Genomic DNA, 23,197 nt, shown 5'->3' with positions numbered 1-23,197 from the left:
CTCGAGCCTGCAGACTTCTTGGCTCTCTGAGTCACAAGTAGACCAGCATTTTCAGAGCGGAGGCTCCGTGCAGGAACATAGGGGGAATTCAAATTTGAGAGATACGAGGGTACAAGTCCATGCAAACATTTGTATGTTAGTAGGAGAAGCTTAAAGTCACATCTTAAGTGGACTGGGAGCCAGAGCAGGTTGGCCACGCAGAGTAAATTTGGCCTTCTCTTCCTGAAGAACAGATTTCAGTGTTTGACTCATTCCTTGTGATTACTTTTACCTCAAAAGTCTAGCTGCCGCATTCTTAACCAGCTGCAAACTTTTAATGCTAGACATCGGGAGACCAGAAAGCAATACATTACAGTAATCGAGCCGAGAAGTAATAAAGGCAATTAAAACCTCTGCATCTGATTGGGACAGCATCGAACGAATCTTCGCAATATTACGGAGGTGGAAAGAAGCTATTCTAGAAATATTTTTCACGTGTAACTGAAACAACAGATTAGGATCAAATATAAAACCTACATTTTTGACCGAGTCACTATGGGTGATATTACATTTGTCTGGATTCAGGGCAGTCTTTGAAAACAATTCACGACAATGCGCTGGACTAATAATCAACATTTCATTTTTTTCTGGGTTAAGGCGCAAAAAAGTGAGTGACATCCAATTTCAGTGAGCCAAGCCTCCAGATCTATACAACTTAACTGTCCAGTTGTCTCCAGTGGCAGATACAGTTGAGTGTTGTCTGCATAGCAATGGAAACTAATATTATACTTGCGGAAAATGTCACCAAGCAGAAGCATATAAATTCTAAAAAGAAGGGGGACAGGTAAAGAGCCTTGTGGAATGCCACAGGGGACATTAGAGTGTTTAGAGGTTGGATTGCCGTAATTAACACATTGACTCCTGTCTGACAGGTAGGACCTAAACCATGAGAGTACAGTTCCTGAGATACCGATGCATTCCAGACAAGCAAGTAATATGTTGTGGTCGACAGTAACAAAATCAGCACTGAGATCCAGCAGCAGTAACATTGACGGGGCACCGGAATCTATTGCTTAGATGAGATCATTGGTTACTTTAGGCAGGGCTGGCTCAGTAGAGGGGATTCAACATGGCGGCGCGCATGGATGCTGCGGCTAGTTGCTCTCCAGCTAATCTTCTATTTATTGCCGTTCTCTTGTCTTTTTTGCTTTCACTTTTGGACACATGTGTGGCCAAAAATACTTTTACAGTAGGGACGAACTTATTTGGTTGTGTGGGCGTCTAAATTTCGACTTTTCGGGCACTTTTTATACCGCCTATGATAAACCGAGTGAACTTCAAAGAGATCCGGCATCCTTGTGGACAGCTATTCCTCCCAATAAACGACGACAACGGCGTTGTAAAGAGAGAAAACAGAAGCGTGGTTGCCGTGCAGGTAGATGTGTGAAGCGTGCGAAGTCTAAGGAGCAAGAAGGACGCGAGGATGTAACTAATTCCACCATTCATTCATCGCCGGACAACCGACGCTTTACACTCAGCGCTCACGAACGGCCCCAACAGCGGCATCTTTTAAGATCTCTACAAAGACTACAAAGACTTCAGCTAAGTCAAATGATTCAGCAAAGCTAAAATTTGGTCTTTTAAATATTAGATCGCTTGCTCCTAAAGCTTTACTTGTTGATAACATTATTCGTGATTATAAACTTAACTGTATGGGTCTTTGTGAAACTTGGTTACGCCCGGATGAGTATTTAGCGCTAAATTATGCTTCACCCCCTCACTACGCGAGTAGCCATGTAGCACGCACATTGAAAAAGGGTGGCGGTGTCGCGCTAATTTCTGAAAAAATCTAATAATAATTACAAGGCGTTTGAGGCTCTTGTGATGCGGTCCTCTCTATTGTCAATTTATGTAATAACTATCTATCGCGCACCTGGGCCATACACAACTTTCTTGGACGAATTTGCTGAACTTTTGTCTGAACTAGTAACCTATGCAGACAAAATTATAATTATGGGGGACTTTAACATTCATATGAACTCCCCACTCAGTTCACTTACTATTGCGTTTAGGTCTCTAATTGATGCATTTGGTTTTATTCAAATGGTTGATTTGCCAACCCATAAAAATGGAAACACGCTAGACTTGATTCTGACTCGAGGAGTTTTAACCTCAAACATTATGGTGTTACCGTGTACTACCTTTATCTCGGATCATTATTTAGTTACATTTGAGGTGCTAGCTAAATGTAGTGTTAAAAAAGCTGAAGGATTTAGCGGACGCAATATAAGCACTGGCACAGTTTCTGAGCTCTTTGAACTCCTTCCTGGAGCAGTTGCGTCCTTTCCTTCATACAATGGCTCAATTGACTCACTCATGAATGAGTTCAATACCACCCTGACTAGTGTCCTGGATTCAATAGCGCCCATAAAGCTAAAATCACGTCCTAAAAGACGCACGCCTTGGTTTACTGATGAAACTAGAACCCTTAAACAAGAATGCAGGAAATTGGAAAGAAAATGGCGCGCTACCAAGCTTGAGGTTTTCCATCAAACCTCGTGTGACAGCTTGTTAAAGTATAAAGTGGCCCTTGCCTCTGCAAAATCGGCCTACCTTTCGAAGGTGATTGCGTCTCAAAAGAACAATCCCAAAGCCCTTTTTGACACTGTAGCATCGCTTACAAGGCAACAGACTATCGCAGATAGTTCGACGCACTCTGCTCATGACTTAATGGTCTACTTTATTAAGAAGATTCAATGCATACAGGAAGAAATTGCTAAAGAAATTATTAATACCACACTTATTAAAGGGCTGAAATCTACAGATGCACGACAGGGTGGCTGTCCTGGGAAATTGTCCGGTTTTAGTGAACTGTCACTTGATGATCTCAAACAGGTGGTGAATGCGGCCAAACCGACAACTTGCTAGTTCGACCCGCTCCCAGGTTCACTTATTAAAAGTCTTTTTGGCGTCCTTGGACCTTCAGATCTAAATATTATAAACATATCACTCTCCTCAGGTGTAGTTCCAGCAGCTTTTAAGTCCGCCGTTATTAAACCCACACTGAAACGACCCAACCTTGATCCAGAAATCTTAAGTAATTATAGACCTGTGTCAAACCTACCTTTCCTCTCTAAAGTACTTGAAAAAGTAGTGGCACAGCAGCTGAATGATTTCATATCCGAGAATAACCTTTTTGAATCCATGCAATCAGGATTCAGGGCTAACCACTCTACTGAGACAGCTCTGATCAAGGTAACAAATGATCTCCTACTAGCAATGGATTCTGGCGCTTCATCACTTTTGCTGCTGCTGGATCTTAGTGCTGCTTTTGACACAGTGCACCACAATTTCCTACTAGAACGGTTGGAAAAATGGATTGGTCTCTCAGGAACCGTCCTCTCGTGGTTCAGATCCTACCTTTCAGATAGGACGCACAGTGTTAAAAATGGTGAAATGACATCTGAGCCCTTTAATGTTACCTGCGGTGTTCCACAGGGTTCAGTGCTTGGCCCCCTTCTTTTCAGCATTTACATGCTCCCATTAGGTGATATTATTCGCAAGTACAATATCAGCTTCCACTGCTACGCAGACGACACTCAACTATATCTTCCGTTGGAGGAATCTCCCACACTAAACTGTGGAAATTTGGAGGCCTGCCTCATTGAGATAAAAGAGTGGATGTCACTCAATTTCTTGCGTCTTAACTCTGAAAAGACCAAAAAGTCATTGATCCATCTAAATGCCGGGACTTTTTCTCAAAAACTGCTGTGAACATTGACAAATGTCACATCACACAGAGTGACTCAGTTAAAAATTTAGGTGTCATATTTGACCCTGATCTATCCTTTGAAATGCATGTAAAGACAATTACTAGAACCGCTTTCTTCCATCTTCGTAACATTGCTGTTCAATACTGTCTCAGTCGGATGCGGAAATTATAATTCATGCATTTGTTACCTCCCGTCTCGATTACTGTAATGCACTACTTTCTGGTCTCCCGAAGTCTAGAATCAAGTCTCTTCAGCTGGTACAAAATGCCACAGCGAGCCTTTTAACTAGGACAAAAAAGTACGATCACATAACACCGATCTTGGCTAACCTGCATTGGCTCCCAGTTAGCCTTAGATGTGATTTCAAGGTTCTCTTAGTATTATACAAAATCATACATGGACTTGCTCCCTCTTATCTTTCAGATCTGATCTGCCCCTATGTCCCGGTCCGAAGCCTACGATCTGAGAGTGCCGGTCTTCTGGTGATCCCAAGAGAGAAGAAGTGTTCTGCTGGTTCGAGAGCGTTCTCCATCCGGGCACCGGTGCTGTGGAATGCTCTTCCCCTTGAGATCCGATCTTCAACCTCAGTGGAAATGTTTAAATCTAAACTTAAAACTCACTTCTACTCCATAGCATATGAATAACCTACTCTTCTCGTCGGCTGAAAAATAGTCTGTGTAATATAGTGTAATAATCTGTGAAGCCCTTTGAGACTCTTCGTGATTTAGGGCTATACAAATAAAAATCACTTGACTTGACTTGACTTGGTTTGCCCTAAATGCTAACTGGACAGTTTCAAAGAGGTTATTTTCCGACATAAATTCATTTAGCTGCTGTGCAATGACCTTTTCGAGTCATTTTGCAAAAAATTGCAGAATTTACACTGGCCTATAATTACCTAGGCTTTCTGAGTCAAGGTTAGGTCGCTTAAGCGTGGGTTCAATGACGGCAGACTTCAAGGCTACAAGAACAATATCCGAGGATTGTGATATATTAATAATATTTAAAACTGAAGGTCCTAAGATCCCAAACGGATCTTTCACCAGTAAAGCTGGGAACGGATCAAGCAGGCAAGTAGTTTGTTTGGCCCTACTGACCATCTGTGTAAGACTATCAAGGGACAAATCAGTGAAACTGGACATTTTTTCTGAACAACCGCCGTCCCTACCCAACACCTACGCATCTTTGAGGTAGGACGAGGTTGCAGAGCGTTCATTTAAGATTTCGTTCCTGATGAGTTGAATCTTTTTATTAAAAGGTTCCATAAAGTCATAAACAGAATAAGTAGAACTATTCGGCTTAAGTTGCTGTCTGGTAAGTTTCGCCATTGTGTGGAACAAAAATTTCGGATTATTTTTATGTATAGCAATAATCTTAGAGAAAAACGATGCTTTAGCAAGAGCTACTTTATATTTCATCAAGCTGTCACACCAGGCCAGTCGGAAGACCTCCAGCTTTGTAGTGCGCCATTTTTTTTTGTTTCCTGCAACCTTGTTTGAGTGACCTGGTTTCTTCAGTAAACCAAGGTGTATGCTTCTTAGGGCGAAATGTATGCCTTAGGGGCGCCACAGAATCAAGAACATCAGCCAAAGCAGTATTAAAGTTGTTTGTAAGTGAGTCAGCGGACCCAGTGTACGAATGAAGGGCTGCAGTTACCGTGGGTAATAATTCTTTTAAAATGAATGCCGTTGCAGGGCGCATATTGCGACTACTAAAGCCTAAATTTTTCTCATCACAGTAAACATTAAACAGCACCTCACACTGAACAAGATAGTGATAAGAGATGGCATTAGGATATGGTAACACTGTAACATTTGAGGCTACTACACTCCAGGTCAGAACCAGATCTAGAGTGTTCCCATCTTTATAAGTGGGCACATCAATTATTTGATCAAAACCAAAGGTATCAATCTGTGACTTAAAATCAATCACAAGTGAATTTGATCGGGAGTTTATGTGAACATTAAAATCACCAATAATTACAACATTGTCCACATAAGTTACTAAGTCTGCTAACAGTTCTGAAAATTCATCCAGAAAATCTAAATATAGTCTAGGTGGGCGATACACAACAGCTACATAAATTGGTCTTAACATTAAGGACTTCATAACAAGTGCTTCAAACGTTTTAAAAACAGTAGGTGCACCAGGTGTAAATGTCTACTTACTTTCCAATATAAGAGCAACGCCGCCACATTTTTTGCATGGTCGTGCCACGTGCGAACACACAAAGTTAAAGGGAGAAGCCTCATTTAGCACTACAAACTCATTTGATTTTAACCAGGCCAATAAGGTTAAGATTGTGTTCATTAATAATGTCATTGACAAGTAAAGCTTTGGAGGTCAGCTTTGGCCTTGATGGCATAGCCACAAGTGTTGGCTGAAAGAATGAGAGGTTTGGGGCTTAAGTCATTGTACTTATAAAGGCAGAATACATTTGAATTATACTCCTTTTTCTTTTTTGTTTTTGTTCACTTGACATGCATTTTTTAGTTTGTGTGACTTATACTCCATAGTGACATAATAGCTAGTTGCTTTAAATTTATGTTTACAAGGGTGTTTAACTGAGTGACCCAAAGTGAGCCTGACTTTTTTCTTGAAAATGATTTTAGATGGTTTACTTTTATGATTGTATTTCTGTCATACTGGGTCATCCCCTCTTGACAGTCGCTTATACAGTTTAGCTCCCACATTTAGCTGTTTACAAAGTCTAATAAGCACGTCCCTGAGGCAGGCATTGCAGCTGCAGAGGAGGAGATTGCATTTAGCTCTATTGTGGGGCTTGTGGTTCCGTCATCATATCTGACAGGCACTATGACAAGTCCTATCTGCCAGCCTGCTGATAAGTGCAGCCCAAGATGTGCTCAGGTCTGCCTCAATCCAATCACAGACGGCGGACGCAGTTGAGTGGCATCGGGGCCATCCCGGCTCAGTCAACTGATGCTGCAACCTTCCCGGTAATGGATGCAGAGCAATCTAAACCATGAAAGGTTCATGAATAGTGCAGTGTGGCACGTACGCAGTTTATCGGCTTCACCTGTGAGTAGATAGATTAATCCAAGCTTCATCTACTAATGTGAATATGTGCATTACCATGTAATTACTAGACCATGGATTTATTTCTGTTTTGAACATTTGTGGATCATAATTAGAGAAATAATTTAAACACACACAGCTTAATATTTGACCAGTATTGTGTGTAGTACTGGACCCAGCCCATTGGATAATGTAATCCGTCCTGCTAGGATTTTTCATATAAATGCAAAACAAACGCTACCCTTCAGCCACTAGAGAATAGTAAAGGATACACTCAGCTTTAGTAGGCCTAACCTAGTAGTTTGATCTGATTTGGTTTAATTGCATTGCCCATGCACTACTAAAACTTTTTATTTTGCATTTAATGTATATTGCATTAATTTTAAACCAGAACGAAAATTAAGGCAAAAATATATTTTTTTGTAGCTCGCACTTGACTTTGTAATGCGTTGGTGAGTTGAGTCAGGTGTTAAATTCAGAATCTGCATTCTTCTTTTTTTACCCCCATTGTTTGTGATTAAGCAATGCCTAAAAAACTTGACATGATCCATATACATGTATGTTATCATAATATGTAGAGTAGGTTATATGATAAATCATAATATTCAAAATCTATGATAAGCTAAACTATGTTTATATATATATATATATATATATATATATATATATATATATATATATATATATATATATATATATATATATATATATATATATATATATATATATATATATATATATATATTGTCATGATTGCTGATTCAGAGCACCTGTGACTGCTCAATTGGCGCCAACAGCCCGGAGAGCTGACTGGCTGATAAACTCCTTTTAAACCCCGGCTTTCAATAGGTCCCTGTCAGATCGTTATGCGAACCATTGCTCCCAGCTTGGCAAGCTTTCACGTTCAGACTCTGTTCCTGTCCTGTTTTTCCCTATCTGATACCCGTTGCCAACCTGTTTTTGGACCTGACTCTGCCCCCTTCTGCCTTCCTGATATCTGACCTGTTTCGCCCCTGACACCTGTTACCAACCTTGCCTCTGAACTTGACAAGCCCTACTCTCCCTTTTTATTAATAAAAACTGAGCAAACTAGCGCTATTGGGTCCTGTGTCTGTTTCTGGTCTATATATATATATACAGTGGAACCTCGGCTCTCGACCATAATCCGTTTCAGAACCCTGTTCGAAAACCGATTTGGTCGATCACCGAGAATCGTTTTTCCCATTAAAAGTAATGTAAAATTGTTTTAATCCGTTCCAACACCCTGGATGTTTACAATGAACATAAACATGAAGCTAACACAGGCTAATCGTACGTTCGCGTTAGCGTAATCTTCCGTATGAAAGATTACGCTAACATGAACGTGTAAAAATAAAAAAAGGATTATGAATAGGATTTCTTACCTTTGTGGTGGACGGTAGGGAGAGAAAAATCATCCAAAGTTTTTCAAGCTCTTCCAAAACTTACGGCAGTTGCTTGCTATAGCGCTAACTTCCTTAGCCGCATCACTCGATTTCACAGCCTCCTTATTCCGGCGCCGTCACGAATGGCAGCCACTCCAGCAGCTCCCGTGTTATTTTCGATTGTTCTCGATTGTTCTCAGCTCAGGGATGCTGCTGGAAATGTGAATTTCCCTTCGGGGATGAACAAAGTATCTATCTATCTATCTATCTATCCATTCTTTACTATAGTACTGATAGTAGATTTAGCCATGCTGTATTCACTAGCAAGATCGGAAATTCGTACACCTCTTTCATATTTAGCTATTAGCTATCTAGTTGGACGAACAACTTGTTTTTTTTTCACCTGTCCTGCTTGCACTGACCTTCTTCGGAGGCATAATTAGGGGCTAAAACACCCGTACGCCGCTCAGCATCGCACCCCAGCGTACCGGCGTTCGAACTCCGATTTTTTTTGATCGAACAGCGAAGCAATATATATAGATATATATGAGAGAGAGAGCAGGGGTTACCAACTTTTCTGAAACTGAGAGCAACTTTTTTGATCATGTTTATAGCACAAAAAGCCGATGGTTTGATATGCACTTCTTTAATATGCACCCATTAATGACCCTGCTCTAGAGGGACATTAAAGATATAATCAACTGTAAGAATAATTCTTAAAAAATGAGAGCTGAATTTCCAGTTATGGAGCATAACTATACATCTTCAAAATGTAATTGTTTTAACCCAATTAGTTCTACTCTGATAACCGCCCTTGGTTGGAATTAGCCCTCCAAAAGCAAGGCAATGACTTATTAGACAAGAGGTTATTCAGATAGTTAAGTCAAGTCAAGTCATGTTTTTTGTATAACCTTTAATCACAAGGAGTCTCAAAGGACTGCACAGACCACAGACTATTATAAACTACATACCTTTATTACATTATCTCCTGATCTAAAACCTTCACGAGGGCACAAACAAACTCAAAAACCTCAGCATGAGAAAAATGAAGAAACCTTGAAAATGGACCGCACATGAGGTAATCCCCCTTCCAGGATGACCAGGCTGCAATAGATGTTGCATTGACAAACAATAAAATACAAATTAAATGTAAAATAATATAAGTATATTATAAAATACAAATCAAAAGGATGACTAGGTTGCAATAATTTTAAAGGAGTACATGTGAACCTCAGCGTTCATAAATATTTTTTCTTAACAATTAATTTCTGACAAATACTGTCAGTAATTTTCAGTCGATGCAACTCCACCCGGAAATAGAAGGAACTAGCATGTTTTAATTAATAAGTAAAAATACATCAACACTCATATTAAATTGTGTTCTTCTTCGTAGTTCAAAAAGTGTTTATTTTCTCACATGAGCTTCACCTGGAGGGAGCTGACATGAATATCCGCCATCTTGCTGCTACAGGTGCCCAAGGACCGAAACACCTGATGTTCACTTGCTGGATAAGCCAGACAAGGCTGGGCTGAGTGGTAATATGGTGAAATTTAAGTTTCCTTAATTTGTATTCTTCTTTTTGCATTGTAACACTCATTTTATGTTGCCATAAACAATACACCAACATCTGGTGGTCAGATATAACACAAATATAACACAGTGTCCCTTTAAAAATAACTCTGATGGTATGAGCATATTTACATTGTGGTTTACGTGTGCTTTTTTTGTACTTTCTGTAAACAGGGATTAGTGTGAATGTCTTCTCTTATTTTTAAATCGTACGTGGCACATTTTTTTAGAGTATGAGAAAATACACAGGACAATGAAATGAGTCTGCTAAATCAAAGTCCTTCAGTAGTAATCTACTGGCACTGTCTATCACTGTATCATTTGCTCATTTTAAAATGTTAATCATGAATAATGTCAAAAATGTGCATGGTGTACTCTGTTCAATAGAGTCCCTGAGCACCGTGCAATTCTGGAACATTATTCTCAGAATAAGCATAATGACAATGAGGCTAAATGGGTGACCAAGCCAAGTCCAATTAACAAGGTCTGTTATCATTTTCTGTTTTAGAGCGCCAGATATTATTACGCTTTGACTGGGGATTATAACACCAACATGTCCTGTTGCGGGTGAATGCACATTGTTCTATTTTACTAAGCTACTATTTATGAGCTTTTAATGAATTGGGATTGATGTTATTTTGAATGTTTTTTTTATTTACATACAAGTGCATTAGGAATTAAAGGTGGCTGTTGATGTGCTTCAAGTATGAACATAAACAGACAGTCCCCTAATGGACGAGATACGTTCTCGACAAGCGTTTGTAATTTGAATGTGTTTGAAAGTTGCTTCAGTGCTTTATATAAGTTTATATAAGTATGTTTAAGACTTTTATTAGTAACCTGTATTGTTTTGTACTAAGAAATGAACATTTGATATAATATTATCCTCTATTAAGATAAATAAAGTGAAGTTTAACTTGTTTGTGGAAGATGGGCTTAAAGAGTTAGGCTACTTCCTCCTCCGTGTTAGAAAGTGGCCAAGAAAAAAGTGATCCAACCATTTTCTCAACTGCATTGAGCTTCCTTATTCCGCTTTTGTTTCAAATGAAACAGCTCAATTTTTCTTTACACGTCATACCAACCATATTAAATGGATGCATGAGATATTAAACAATAAACATTTCAAAGTTCTTAGTGCGCTGGAAATAAAGTACAGTATGTTTACACACAAACTGGGAAGGTGACAGGAAGAGGAAGCCGGATTTCTTCTTTGGCGGGGATTATGGGTAAACTCTTACAGCGCCACATGCCGATAGCGCCGGAAAGAAGCACTACGGTTATGTCCTGTACTCGGTAAAAGGTGCACAATACAAAATCTAATGTACAGCAATGTCTGGATATTTTTCGACATCCCGTTCATATGTTTCGTTTGTATTTTGAATGTTCCCAAGTGTGGAAGGATCTGTACAGTAATCCCTAGGTTTTTGCGGTTAATGGGGATCAGAACCCTCTGCGAAAATTGAACATTTGTGAATGTGATATGCTCCTATATGAGTGGGAGAACTTTATTTTACTTTGAATAGTATTAAACACACTTTCTATTTGTTTTATTTTTTTATCTCCATGGTGGAAAACAAATGCAAATTTACAGTTATACTGCAGTGTTTTGTCATAGGGGTAGGAACCTTTGTGCGGCATTTGTTCACCGGTGTGCTTTACGGTGAGTCACTTCTGATTAAATCAAATCAGTGGATAAATTCAAGAAGTGGTCTATATGGCCTCATTCCAACACAAAAACGCCTTATTTTACAGAAACACTGTGGGTGAGGCCTAGGCCACTTTAAATCGATGTTGTTGTGTGGTACACGGGGTAATCCGGAACTAGCGTCGCACCTTGATAAAACCCCCTCCAAATTTACTTTGAGAAAAAAACGTTACGAACTGTGTGTATACGATGTAACAAAATAACAACTATAAATCTACCCCAAAAAAAGACAGAACACTGAATGGCAGTTGAATGAATGGCCTTTATTGTTATTATACAAAAGTGCAACAAAATTGGAGGTCTCTCCTCTCATTGGAAGCAAACGATTTAGAGAGCAGCTGGCTAGCTACATGCTAGCATTGGGTTTCCTTAAATAGAGACAGATCTTTGCAATGATTAGAATACAACCTTCCTGAACGTAGCAGTTTCCCACAAGTTGTAGCTCCAGGTTGTCCGTTTCATGGGTAATAGATCTGGCCTTGATGAGATACAGGCTCAGCCGCTGTAGCTTGTGAGAGTTGTTACGTAGCTTAGCTGTAGTAGTAAACCTGACCTGCAGCCTCGCTATTGCCTTCTCTCCCGATGTCGCCTCAGTCTCTCACTGTACCCGATAACAATCCACAGAGCACCCGCAGATGATCACCATTCCTTTGCGGTCGTCGAGTTTTTTTTTCCTCAGAGTCTAATTTAACTGATGAATTTATTTCCTATAACAATCCTCTAAAAGCAAGCTGTCACCATGCTTCTCAGTTTTTTTTCTGCTGGTGACATTGACTTCCGCCCTGTAGTTTAACTGACAGCATACACCAGCATATCACAGTTGCGCACACAGGCGGTCACACACACCCAACACAAGCACCATTAAATTAATCAGTTAAAAATCAGTGAAGCAGGTAACCAGCGATGACCGAAGCATGGAGTAGCGAGAGATCACTTTACAGCTAATTGGTAACCAATGATTTGCAAGCCAGTTATGGCTCTTTTCATAAGTAGACATGGTTCGGAGAAACTTCAACTAATACATTCCAATTTGGATAGGTACCATGTCTAGTGTACACATAGCCGACAGGGGGTTATACAGTTTGGTCCAGTATATAAAAATTATACTCCCCACTAAAGTTTACAGTCAAGGTGTCATGCCAACAGACCCTGTTTTGACTAAACGTCACTAAAAATCCTTCATATGGAAGTTCAATAAACAATTTAGGCTCACTGTAAAGACACTTTCTGAAGGCGCACAGAACACACTTCAAACAGCCAGAAACACCAGACAAGCAAACAGAGAAATTTGATTGGGTTAGTGGTAGGCGGAGCTACGCACACTGTGCATTTCTTTTGCTTTACACAGGTTCTGGCATTACACACAGTGAAATAAAATGTGCTGGAAAAAGTCTTTGGCAATACGTGACCCCTTCAGTGGGTGTAATTACACAATCATGATGAAAAACTGACCAGAATTCATGTGTTGTGTCGCTTGATTATGACGTCACTTTCTGTTCTGCATTTTCACACAAGTCTGCGGAAATATTCTAAATTGAACATTTCGCAACATTCAGGATTATCATGCCGCAGACCCTGGCTCGTCAAAAGTCTGTTGGGCTGGCGCAAAATAAGCTTCGAAAGAAGCGCGACAAGCAGCAATAAAAGATAAAAACATACTCCACCGTGGTATAATACTTAATTTCTTTAGACTTACGTGCACAAAGGTGTTTAAATGTGTAGTTATGACCCAAAGTGAGCCTATTTTTTTTTCCTAAAAATGATTTTAGACGGTTTACTTTATGGTTTATTGTATTTCTGTCGGACTGGGCCATCTCATATGTTTCCACAAAATTTTGTTTGTTTGTTTGTTTGTACATGATTCAATTGTTTGTTTGTTTGTACATGATTCAAATTGAATCTTTTCTTCCGGCGCCGTCACGTATGGCAGCCACTCCAGCAGCTCCCGTGTTATTTTCGATTGTTCTCGATTGTTCTCAGCTCAGGGATGCTGCTGGAAATGTGAATTTCCCTTCGGGGATGAACAAAGTATCTATCTATCTATCTATCTATCTATCTATCTATCTAAAATTTAGCATGTAATGCCCCAAAATGTGTAATGGCCACTAGATGGCTTTTATCTAATGTTTTTTATTTTTCAACTGGATTTCTTTGTATCACTAGGACACACAAAATATTACAAACAGTCCCTTTAAAATTCGTATTATAGCTATTAAAATGCCCAAGTATATTAGCGACAGTTTAACGACGCACCTTTTGGTCTTGTTAGAAGGCACTAACTCAGACTGGCATAATGCATAATGCATTGAAGTAAGAAAAACTGTGAGGCCATACAAGAATAGTAGTCGACTTTCCAATAGGTCAGCTTATTTCATAAAACAGCTATGAAGAGTTTTGTCAACATGTTTCACATAAGACGGGATATTTGGACATTTGGTGTGAGGTAAAACAACAGATTATCTTGTTACGACTGTTGTTGCCTGAGGAATTCTCCCTATTCAGGATACAATTTTGATCAATGATGAGAATTTTGAATTGCGACAAAAAGGGCCAATAAAATTATCACTGAAGATAGAAAGGATATCTCTTTAAACAGCTAACGGACGGATACAGTATGTATTAAAGGTGTTCAGATAAAAAAAGTCTGTCACATAGGAAGTATTTTGCTCTTACGACCTAGGTCTCAAAAAAGGGAGCTGATATATTTTTAGATGTTAACCTTCCAGAAAAAATAAATAAAACAAAAAATTGGGGAGTGGTAACTGCAGTTGTAAAGACTATCCATCTATGTTTGTCTCCTCATATATAGGGTAAGAACAAAGCACCTATACTGGCTCCTCTCAAACTAGAGGATTGATGAGTCTTTTTGCCTGTCTCTAAGGTTGGGATTTAAGGCAACTACTTCACCACAGCACACCATTTCAAGGTCCACATCACACAATGCAATAGTCTGCTCAAGATATATATTGATAGATCTGCCAAGATATTGCTGATATCTGTATTTTTTTCAAGAACCTGTTTCATATCTTGGCAGCACAACAACGCAGTGGTTAGCGCTTGCGCGGCACAGTTCTGAGGTCATGAGATCGAACCTCCTGTGTGGAGTTTGCATGTTCTCCCCATGCTTGCGTGGGTTTTCCTCCGAGCACTCCGGTTTCCTCCCACATTCCAAAAACATGCATGGCAGGTTAATTGGCCGGTCCAAATTGCGCCTAGGTGTGAATGAGCGAGCGAGCGAGTTGTCTGTCCCCGCGTGCCCTGCGACTGGCTGGCAACCAGTTCAGGGTGACCCCTGCCAACTATTCAAAGAGATAGCTGGGATGGGCTCCAGTGACCCTACTGAGGATAAGCGGTGCGGATAATGGATGTTTCATATCTTCAATTATTATTTTTTTGTTACTGTTTCAAAGAATGTTGGGCTTAAATCATAGAAATGACTCATACAAGATAACTTTGGCTAACTTAAAGGTGGGGTGCATAGTCCGAGGTAAAATTTTAAATTTCCATATTTACACAACCTTAGAGCGCACCATGTGAACGGGCGCACTCTCCGTAGCCGGTTTTATTTCTGTATTCAACACATACATGGGGCGCACCCCATGATAGGGCTCTGGGAGCCCTCTGCTTGCGGCCACATTACAAGACAAGCATAAACGTTTGTATTTAGAATACAATGGCAGCAAAACTGAATGTTGTTGTTTTTTTATGTATTGAAAATAAAACACACAGATAAACCTTTTTTTTTAAATTTATTTTTTAAGTCTTTAAAACAAGTTAGTGCAAAACATTTCGGCACACACTTTTTTTTTTTAACGGTTATTCATAACATAACCGTCAAAATCTTCATCCTGTTGCTGACCAGAACAGTTTAATTATTAAAAGGTTTGCTTTCTGCACTTTCAGAGTCACTTTCTGAAACTTCTTCAACAGTCCCGCCCAAGTGTCGACAATCTATAATTTCCAGTATAATCCGATGTATGTTTCTGCGCCACCGTAGTCATGGTCTGGGTGGAAAATGACACAGTTTCATGAAAAAAAGCACCAAAACAACTTTCAAATTGCTAAATTCAATCCGGCGTTAGCATCTATGAGTGTTACGCAAACAGTGGACGTATTGCCTGTGACGTCACGTGTCCTCTTATTCTTGTGGGAAATTTGTGGTAAACACGGGTGACGGTAAATCAATTGCAGGAGATGGCATACTTGTCGCGTTTAGTTGGAAATGTGAACAATCTCATAGTTTAAGTAATATTTTGGGGGACAACTCTGTTCCGCCTCCGGTAGCACAATACCTTTTAAATTGCCAGTTACTCTACAGCATTAGTGGTTTGAACAAATTTATTGACACTAAAAACAGAAAACAATCATGACAATCTCAACTGCAATTAAGCACATTCACAATATTATATTCCAATATTACGTTTTTAACAGCAAACACAAAGTGAGGTTTGAACAAACCTTCTCGAAAATCAAACATATTCACAATTTCATTATATAACATCTTTGTTAGTGTCAATAGATCCGTCCAGGCCAAAGTCGATTGTCCTCGGTCTGAACAAATCCACCGACACCAACAGCAGCAAAACACAGCCATCAAGCATATTCACAATTTTTTTTTTATTTGACAATATGACGTGACGATATGACGTTTTAACATTTTTTCCTGACATTTTCAACATCAATTAAACAATTTCAGAGTTATTTTCTTTTAACAGTAGTTAACCAGCGTGTAAAAGGCAATACTATTGTGCAAGGGCATAGCTCTGCCATCCCACCCTCCCAAGCAGCATTCTGAGCTAACAATGCATTCTGTGTGAAGTCACGTGTCCTATTCTAGACAAGCGGGATATGATGGCACAGGAGACACAAAGAAGTCACATTTAGTTGGAAATGTGAACGATCTCACTGAAAATCAGATTTCACCCCAAAATTTTGCAGGTCTAGACTTGGCCAACACTTGAACCTGTGACCTCACAGTCAATAGGCGGGCTCCCAAACCCAAGGCCACTGAGCTGATACCTCTCCACTGCTATACATGACACACATAACACATTGCACAATAGGGCGCAATGCACACTTTGAAGAAAATCTGAGACCTTTATGTGCGCCTTTTGTTCGTGAAAATACAGTAAATATGTTTTCAATTATGTATGTGTTTACAATGCCCAAAGAGTTCAAAGTGCCTTTGTCTGTAAATATTTTTTTCACCACGCCTATCTGCTTTTATATTTCTTTAATTGTTGCTGTTCCGGCCACTCAGCACATTAGGCTGGACGAAAGGAGGCGGGGGAAGAGGAATGTTGGATAGTTTTTTTCTCATGCATGCTTTGTGGTGAAAGTAAGAAAGTCCAAATGCTAACCCAAACCCCCCAAAAGATGAAAAAGATAAGAGTTTATTTAACTGCGTCTTTCCTCAGAGACAGCTTTACAGAGGCTGCAATAATGATTTCAGCTAGAATAAGACGTCAGCGTCAGTTCTGGACACTACCTTTAATAAGCCTCGGTATAGTAAAAGTGAAAAAGTAGCTTCTGCTGAGTTGTGTACAAGCAAGACCTGTAAACACAAGAAACACAATAACAGAGCCCACTTTTGGAGCATTCAAATGTGGTAAGTCAATTCAATTATTTATTCGTGCAACATCAAAAGTTAAACACAGAAAAGTTAATTTTTTTTGGGTTGGCTTATTCTTTTGAATTTGGGGCTAATTCATGACATTAGCCCTAGAAACTGATTATTCTGAATTCCAATCTCATTCTGATTATTCCTCGCATGTCAACATACCTACAAATACCAACCTCTATCTTCTCTCAATGATGAATAAGAACCCAAATGTCTTCAGTCTTTAAGATTCACACAACCATATTCCACAAAAGAAAAAAAAACTCTTTTCCAACCAGTAATAATGTCTAAAAATGTGTAAATAGTCATCATAACAGCTTAACAATTATTTATCAGTTTACTTTTAATAACATTTATATCTTGTATATATTATTACAGAACAGCAAGGTGGTTGATCAGAAAAACTACTACTATCATTATTGATCATATCTCTATCAAAGGACTTTGAGAAGACTGGGGTGACTATATACAGTGCATCTGGAAAGTATTCACAGCGCTTCACTTTTTCCACATTTTGTTATGTTACAGCCTCATTCCAAATTGTATTAATTTAATCTCTTATCTCAAAATTCTACACAAAATACTCCATTATGACAATGTGAAAAAGCTTTTTTTTTTACTTTTTTGAATTTATCAAAAATAGAAAACTAAGAAATGACATTTACATAAGTATTCACAGCCTTTGCCATGAAGCTCAAAATTGAGCTCAGGTCTTTTTTCCACTGATCATCCTTGAGATCTTTCTACAGCTTAATTTGAGTCCACATGCAGTAAATTCAGGTGATTGGACATGATTTGGAAAGGCACACACCTGTCTATATAAGGTCCCACAGTTGACTGTGCATGTCAGAGCACAAACACCAAGCACGAGGTCAAAATAACTGTTTGTAGACCTGCAAGACAGGATTGTCTTGAGGCACAAATCTGGGGAAGGATACAGGAAAATTTCTGCTGCTTTGAAGGTCCCAATGAGCACAGTGGCCTCCATTATTCGTAAATGGAAGACATTTGGAACCACCAGGACTCTTCCCAGAGCTGGCCGGCCTTCTAAACTGAGCGATCGGGGAAAAGGGCCTTAGTCAGGGAGGTGACCAAGAACCCGATGGTCACTTTGTCCGAGCTCCAGCGTTCCTCTGTGGAGAGAGGAGAGCCTTCCAGAAGGACAAGCATCTTTGCAGCAATCCACCAATCAGGCCTGTATGGTAGAGTGGCCAGACGAAAGCCACTCGTTAGTAAAAGGAACATGGAAGCCCGTCTGGAATTTGCCAAAAAGCACCTGAATAACCATGAGAAACAACATTCTCTGGTCTGATGAGACAAAGATTGAACTCTTTGGTGTGAATGCCAGGCGCCATGTTCGGAGGAAACCAGGCACCGCTCATCACCAGGCCAATACCATCCCTACAGTAAAGCATGGTGGTGGCAGCATCATGCTGTGGGGATGTTTTTCAGCAGCAGGAACTGGCAGACTAGTCAGGATAAAAGGAACAATTAATGCAGCAATATATAGAGATATCCTGGATGAAAACCTGCTCCAGAGCGCTTTTGACCTCAGGCTGGGGCGAAGGTTCATTTTTCAGCAGGACAACGACCCAAAGCACACAGCCAAGATCTCAAATGATTGGCTTCAGAACCACTCCGTGAATGTCCTGGAGTGACCCAGCCAGAGTCCAGACTTGAATCCGATCGAACATCTCTGGAGAGATCTGAAAATGGCTGTGCACAAACGTCTCCCATCCAACCTGATTGAGCTTGAGACTTATTGCAAAGAAGAATGGGCAAAACTGCCTAAAGATGGGTGTGCTAAACTTATGGGATCATATTCAAAAAGACTTGAGGCTGTATTTGCTGCCAAAGGTGGATCAACAAAGTATTAAGCAAAGGCTGTGAAAACTTATGTAAATGTGATTTCTTAGTTTTCTATTTTTAATGAATTAAAACAAAGTAAAAAAACTTAAACTAAAAACTTTTTCACATTGTTGTAATGGAGTATTTTGAGTAGAATTTTGAGATAAGAGATTAAATTCAATCAATTTGGAATGAGGGCAGCACGGCGGCGCAGTGGTTAGCGCTTGTGCGGCACAGTTCATGTCATGGGAACCTGTCGTGGGTTCAAATCCAGCTCCAGACTTCCTGTGCGGAGTTTGTATGTTCTCCCTGTGCTTGCGTGGGTTTCCTCCGGGCACTCCGGTTTCCTCCCATGTTCCAAAAACATGCATTTCAGGTGAATTGGCCGGTCCAAATTGTCCCTAGGTGTGAATGTGCGAATGAGTTGTCTGTCCCTGTGTGCCCTGCGATTGGCTGGCAACCAGTTCAGGGTGTCCCCTGCCCACTGCCCGGAGATGGCTGGGATGGGCTCCAGCCCCCCCGCGACCCTAATGAGGAAAAGCGGTACGGCTAATGAGATGAGATGAGATGAATTTGGAATGAGGCTGAAACATAACAAAATGTGGAAAAAGTGAAGAGCTGTGAATACTTTCCGGATGCACTGTATATAAACACCTGTGGACTCATTTTTTACACACTACAAAAAAATCAATGCATTGATTTGGGATAATATTTGAGCAAGTTTGTTGCTCCCTTATTGCGTTTCAGGGTCTATATCCCTTCGGAGATGAATGTTTGTTTTGTTGTTGTTCTTTTTTTAATCTGTGACTGTCTGTCGAAACGGTCCTTGAATCGTTATAATAGGTTTGGGGTCACTTTGTGTTATCTCCTGGTACAGCAAGCATCTTGAGATGGTAGAAAAAGATATAGATCCAGTGGTCAAAGCACAGCAGGCCTTGTTGATTGGTGCTTACCGTATGTTTAAGACTATAATGATAGTAATTTTATAGTAATAAGAAATAGGCAGAGTGCACCAGTGAAGTGGCTGACGGCTTTCTAAATGATCTCTATTTTTCCTTACAGTTTTTTTTTTTTTTTCATTTCTGGGGGACTGAGGTGGTTGGTTGTCACGGGCTCGTCTCTGTCATCCTTGCGCAAATAAGAACCAGAGAAGGCCAAGACTCCATGTAGCCAAAAATCAGAGCAGGCCAAGACGCCTTTTGTCCTCAAAGATAGACTAACTTTTTTGGTGCAGGGGCAAAACATATTAAATTTCTGACATGCTATGAAATAATTCTCAATCCTCTAAAAGTTCATTGTTTTAACACCGCAAGTTATTCATTTGTTTGTGTGCCTATATGTTTTCCTTTGGACGGATCAATCAATAATGCTCATGGACTGCAAAATAGATAATATAACATGTTTTAAAGTACCTGCATTATATATTAATGGTACCAGCTAAGATTTGACTCAGTTTGTTGTGTGCTGTTCAAGTTTCTTCTGTAGATTTGTAAAAGAAACGTTATGTCTTGATTTAAGTATATTGAAATGTCAAAAATGGTAAAAAGAATTACCTTAAAATTGCAACTATGTATTTACATGCCTGGCAAACTGTCAAATAACAGTAGGGTCCTTGACAAACCTTGCTCATCGAATATAAAGGTTCTGGCAGTATCCTGTAGACAAGGGGTCATCAACTTTTTGGGAAGCTAAGAGTTACCTTTTGTAACTGAAGGGCAACCAGTTTGAAATCAACGGCTTATCATGTTATTATTATATTATTACCAAGTTGTAACTATTAGAAGAAAATATGTATGCTCAGTCAGCCACAAAACTTCATGCCAGTTATAGATAAAATAACCTCGAAAATAGCAATGACCCATCAGTTATTTTAAGAATATGCCCTCAAAAGGCTACCGGGTATCCACAAGCACCACGTTCGAGACCCCTGCTGAAGCATTTTTGAGAAGTCCAACATGAAAAGCATCCTCTTCTGGTTTTCAGTGCTTTTGTTGGTCTAACACGTCTTGTTGACATGATGGCTTTTTTAAAAACTAGAAATTAAAATAGATTTACACATACAAAGAGAAGGTTTGTCAAGCTGTTTTACATACGTGCAAGACTTAGACCATTAATGGATTTGACGCACAGAAATTTATAATTGCAGAACGCAGAACACAATGCACAATATTAATCGGTGAAGTAGCTAAATTGTGAGAAGTAAACCGCGATACAGCAAGTATACAGGTTGTGACCATGTATATCAGGGGTCTTACTCAAAAAGCCGTTAATGCAAAGTATTTTGAATGCTCTTTTTTGAGACCTATATTTTAAGACAAAACCACAAAACCCTCTCTCCAGACAAACGCTCATTCTTCTGAACATTTTATATTACTGCGTGATGTTTAATGATTTGATAAAATATATGAAATAATTATGAGTCTCCAATCAACAACTATACTATTTCAAATGTGTCTCGCAGTTACTTAAGATTGTTAAGGCTCATTATGACCGTCATTTTTGCAGTAAAAAGGGATTTTAAAACTAGGTGCGAGCAAAGTTCTTTTGTAAAAATTTCCCAAAACACTGCAAACGAGAAGGGGATGTCTGCAGGAATCTGCTCACAACTACTGCTTACTCAACCAAATGCTTTGGGTGCTTGGCTGGTGTTTCTGGGTGTTATTAGTTTGTTAAGTGGGTTTTCCTGAGAAAGTGTCTCAATATTGAACATATATTGTTTAATTAGCTTTCAAATAAAGGATTCTTTAGAGACGCACAGCCAAAACAAGGTATGTGTGGCTGAGACTCTACTCTATACATTTTGGAGCAAACCGACCACCTTCTATGTCGCTTTGGCTACGCATTCACTAAAATAAAGATTTAACGTAGAAGATATGCATGGCCCTTATTTTATCTCTGAACCAGATGTAATCATGAAAACTTCCATATCTGGCTCACGAACCATACGTTCTCCACCCCCGGGGTATGGCTTAACTGACACTATTGCAAGTAGCACAGAGACGCGGAGAAACTTCGAATCAGGGCTTTCACTAATCAGTGTCACATTGTCAGGAGTCCTGGCTTTGACTAATGAGAGGTGCTGACAGCCAGGCCACACATTCCCTTGGCTCTGCTGAGCGTGAGAGATCTGTTTTAGGGCCTTTGTCAGGTTCATTTTCTCTCAACTCTCTGCTTACTCCCTCTGCTTGACACTGTTTCCTCCGTTTTTGCGATCTGCGTGTCAAGGAGAGCAATGACCAGTGGTCTACCCCAAGGACATCTCCTGGCATTCCACATTGACAAATTGAAGATGGAGCACAACGTGTATTAAATTGCCTGAATTGAGATGATAACAATTCACTTGCCCCAAAGGCATACTAATTGGATATCTTGACTATTGCAAATAAGTAGACGTTTACAGTCAATGAAAAAAACGAGACAAGGTATAAATTTAAACTAAGGTGAAAATGTATCGAAGTGTATTACTGCCAATGTGGAATGAACAGTTTTTACTTGGTTATGTTTATTGAACATTCCACAAAGTCCTTCTTATGAATTATCTTTTTAATGAGGGTAGACCACACTTGGAATTGTGGTATCATTTCGATCCAAGTAAATGCAGGATAGTATCGTTTGATTCTGATCCAGCGCTAATCCTTTTTGCTTGAAAATGTTATAATCATTAAATAATTGACACCCCAACCTTGAGTTAGTTTCTAAATACGTTAAACAAACAAACGTTTTTAGGCACTAAACACGTTATTTTTTGCTTAGTAAATACCTATACATCAAACCCTAAATAGACACATGGTTTTAAGTATTAGTATTTCACTGTTTCAGGGATAAAGTAAAGAGAGATAAACCATCCATCCATCCATTTATTATCGACACAGCTTATCTTAAGAATGGTCGTGGGGATGCCGGAGCCCATCCCAGCTAACTTCGGGCAGTGGGCAAAGGACCCCCTCAACTGGTTGCCAGCCAGTGGCAGGGCACACAGAGACAACTCACTTGCTTATTCACACCTAAGGACAATTTGGACCGGTCAATTTACCTGAAATGCATGTTTTTGGAATGTAGGATGAAACATGAGTGCCCAGCGGAAACACACGCAAGCGCAGGGAGAACATACAAACTCCGCACAAGAAGACGGGTAGCTGGATTTATTCCCATGACCTCAGATCTGTGCGGCAGATGCGCTAACCACTCAGCCTCTGTGCCGCCTGGAGACACAACAAAGAAAATAAAAAGGACCAATGCAAAAATAATAAAATAATATTTTTA

Source organism: Urocampus carinirostris, chromosome 9 (genome assembly GCF_059441175.1).
Source record: "Urocampus carinirostris isolate Australia breed hairy pipefish chromosome 9, RoL_Ucar_1.0, whole genome shotgun sequence".
NCBI lineage: Eukaryota > Metazoa > Chordata > Actinopteri > Syngnathiformes > Syngnathidae > Urocampus > Urocampus carinirostris.
Note: the sequence above shows the minus strand (reverse complement) of the source record.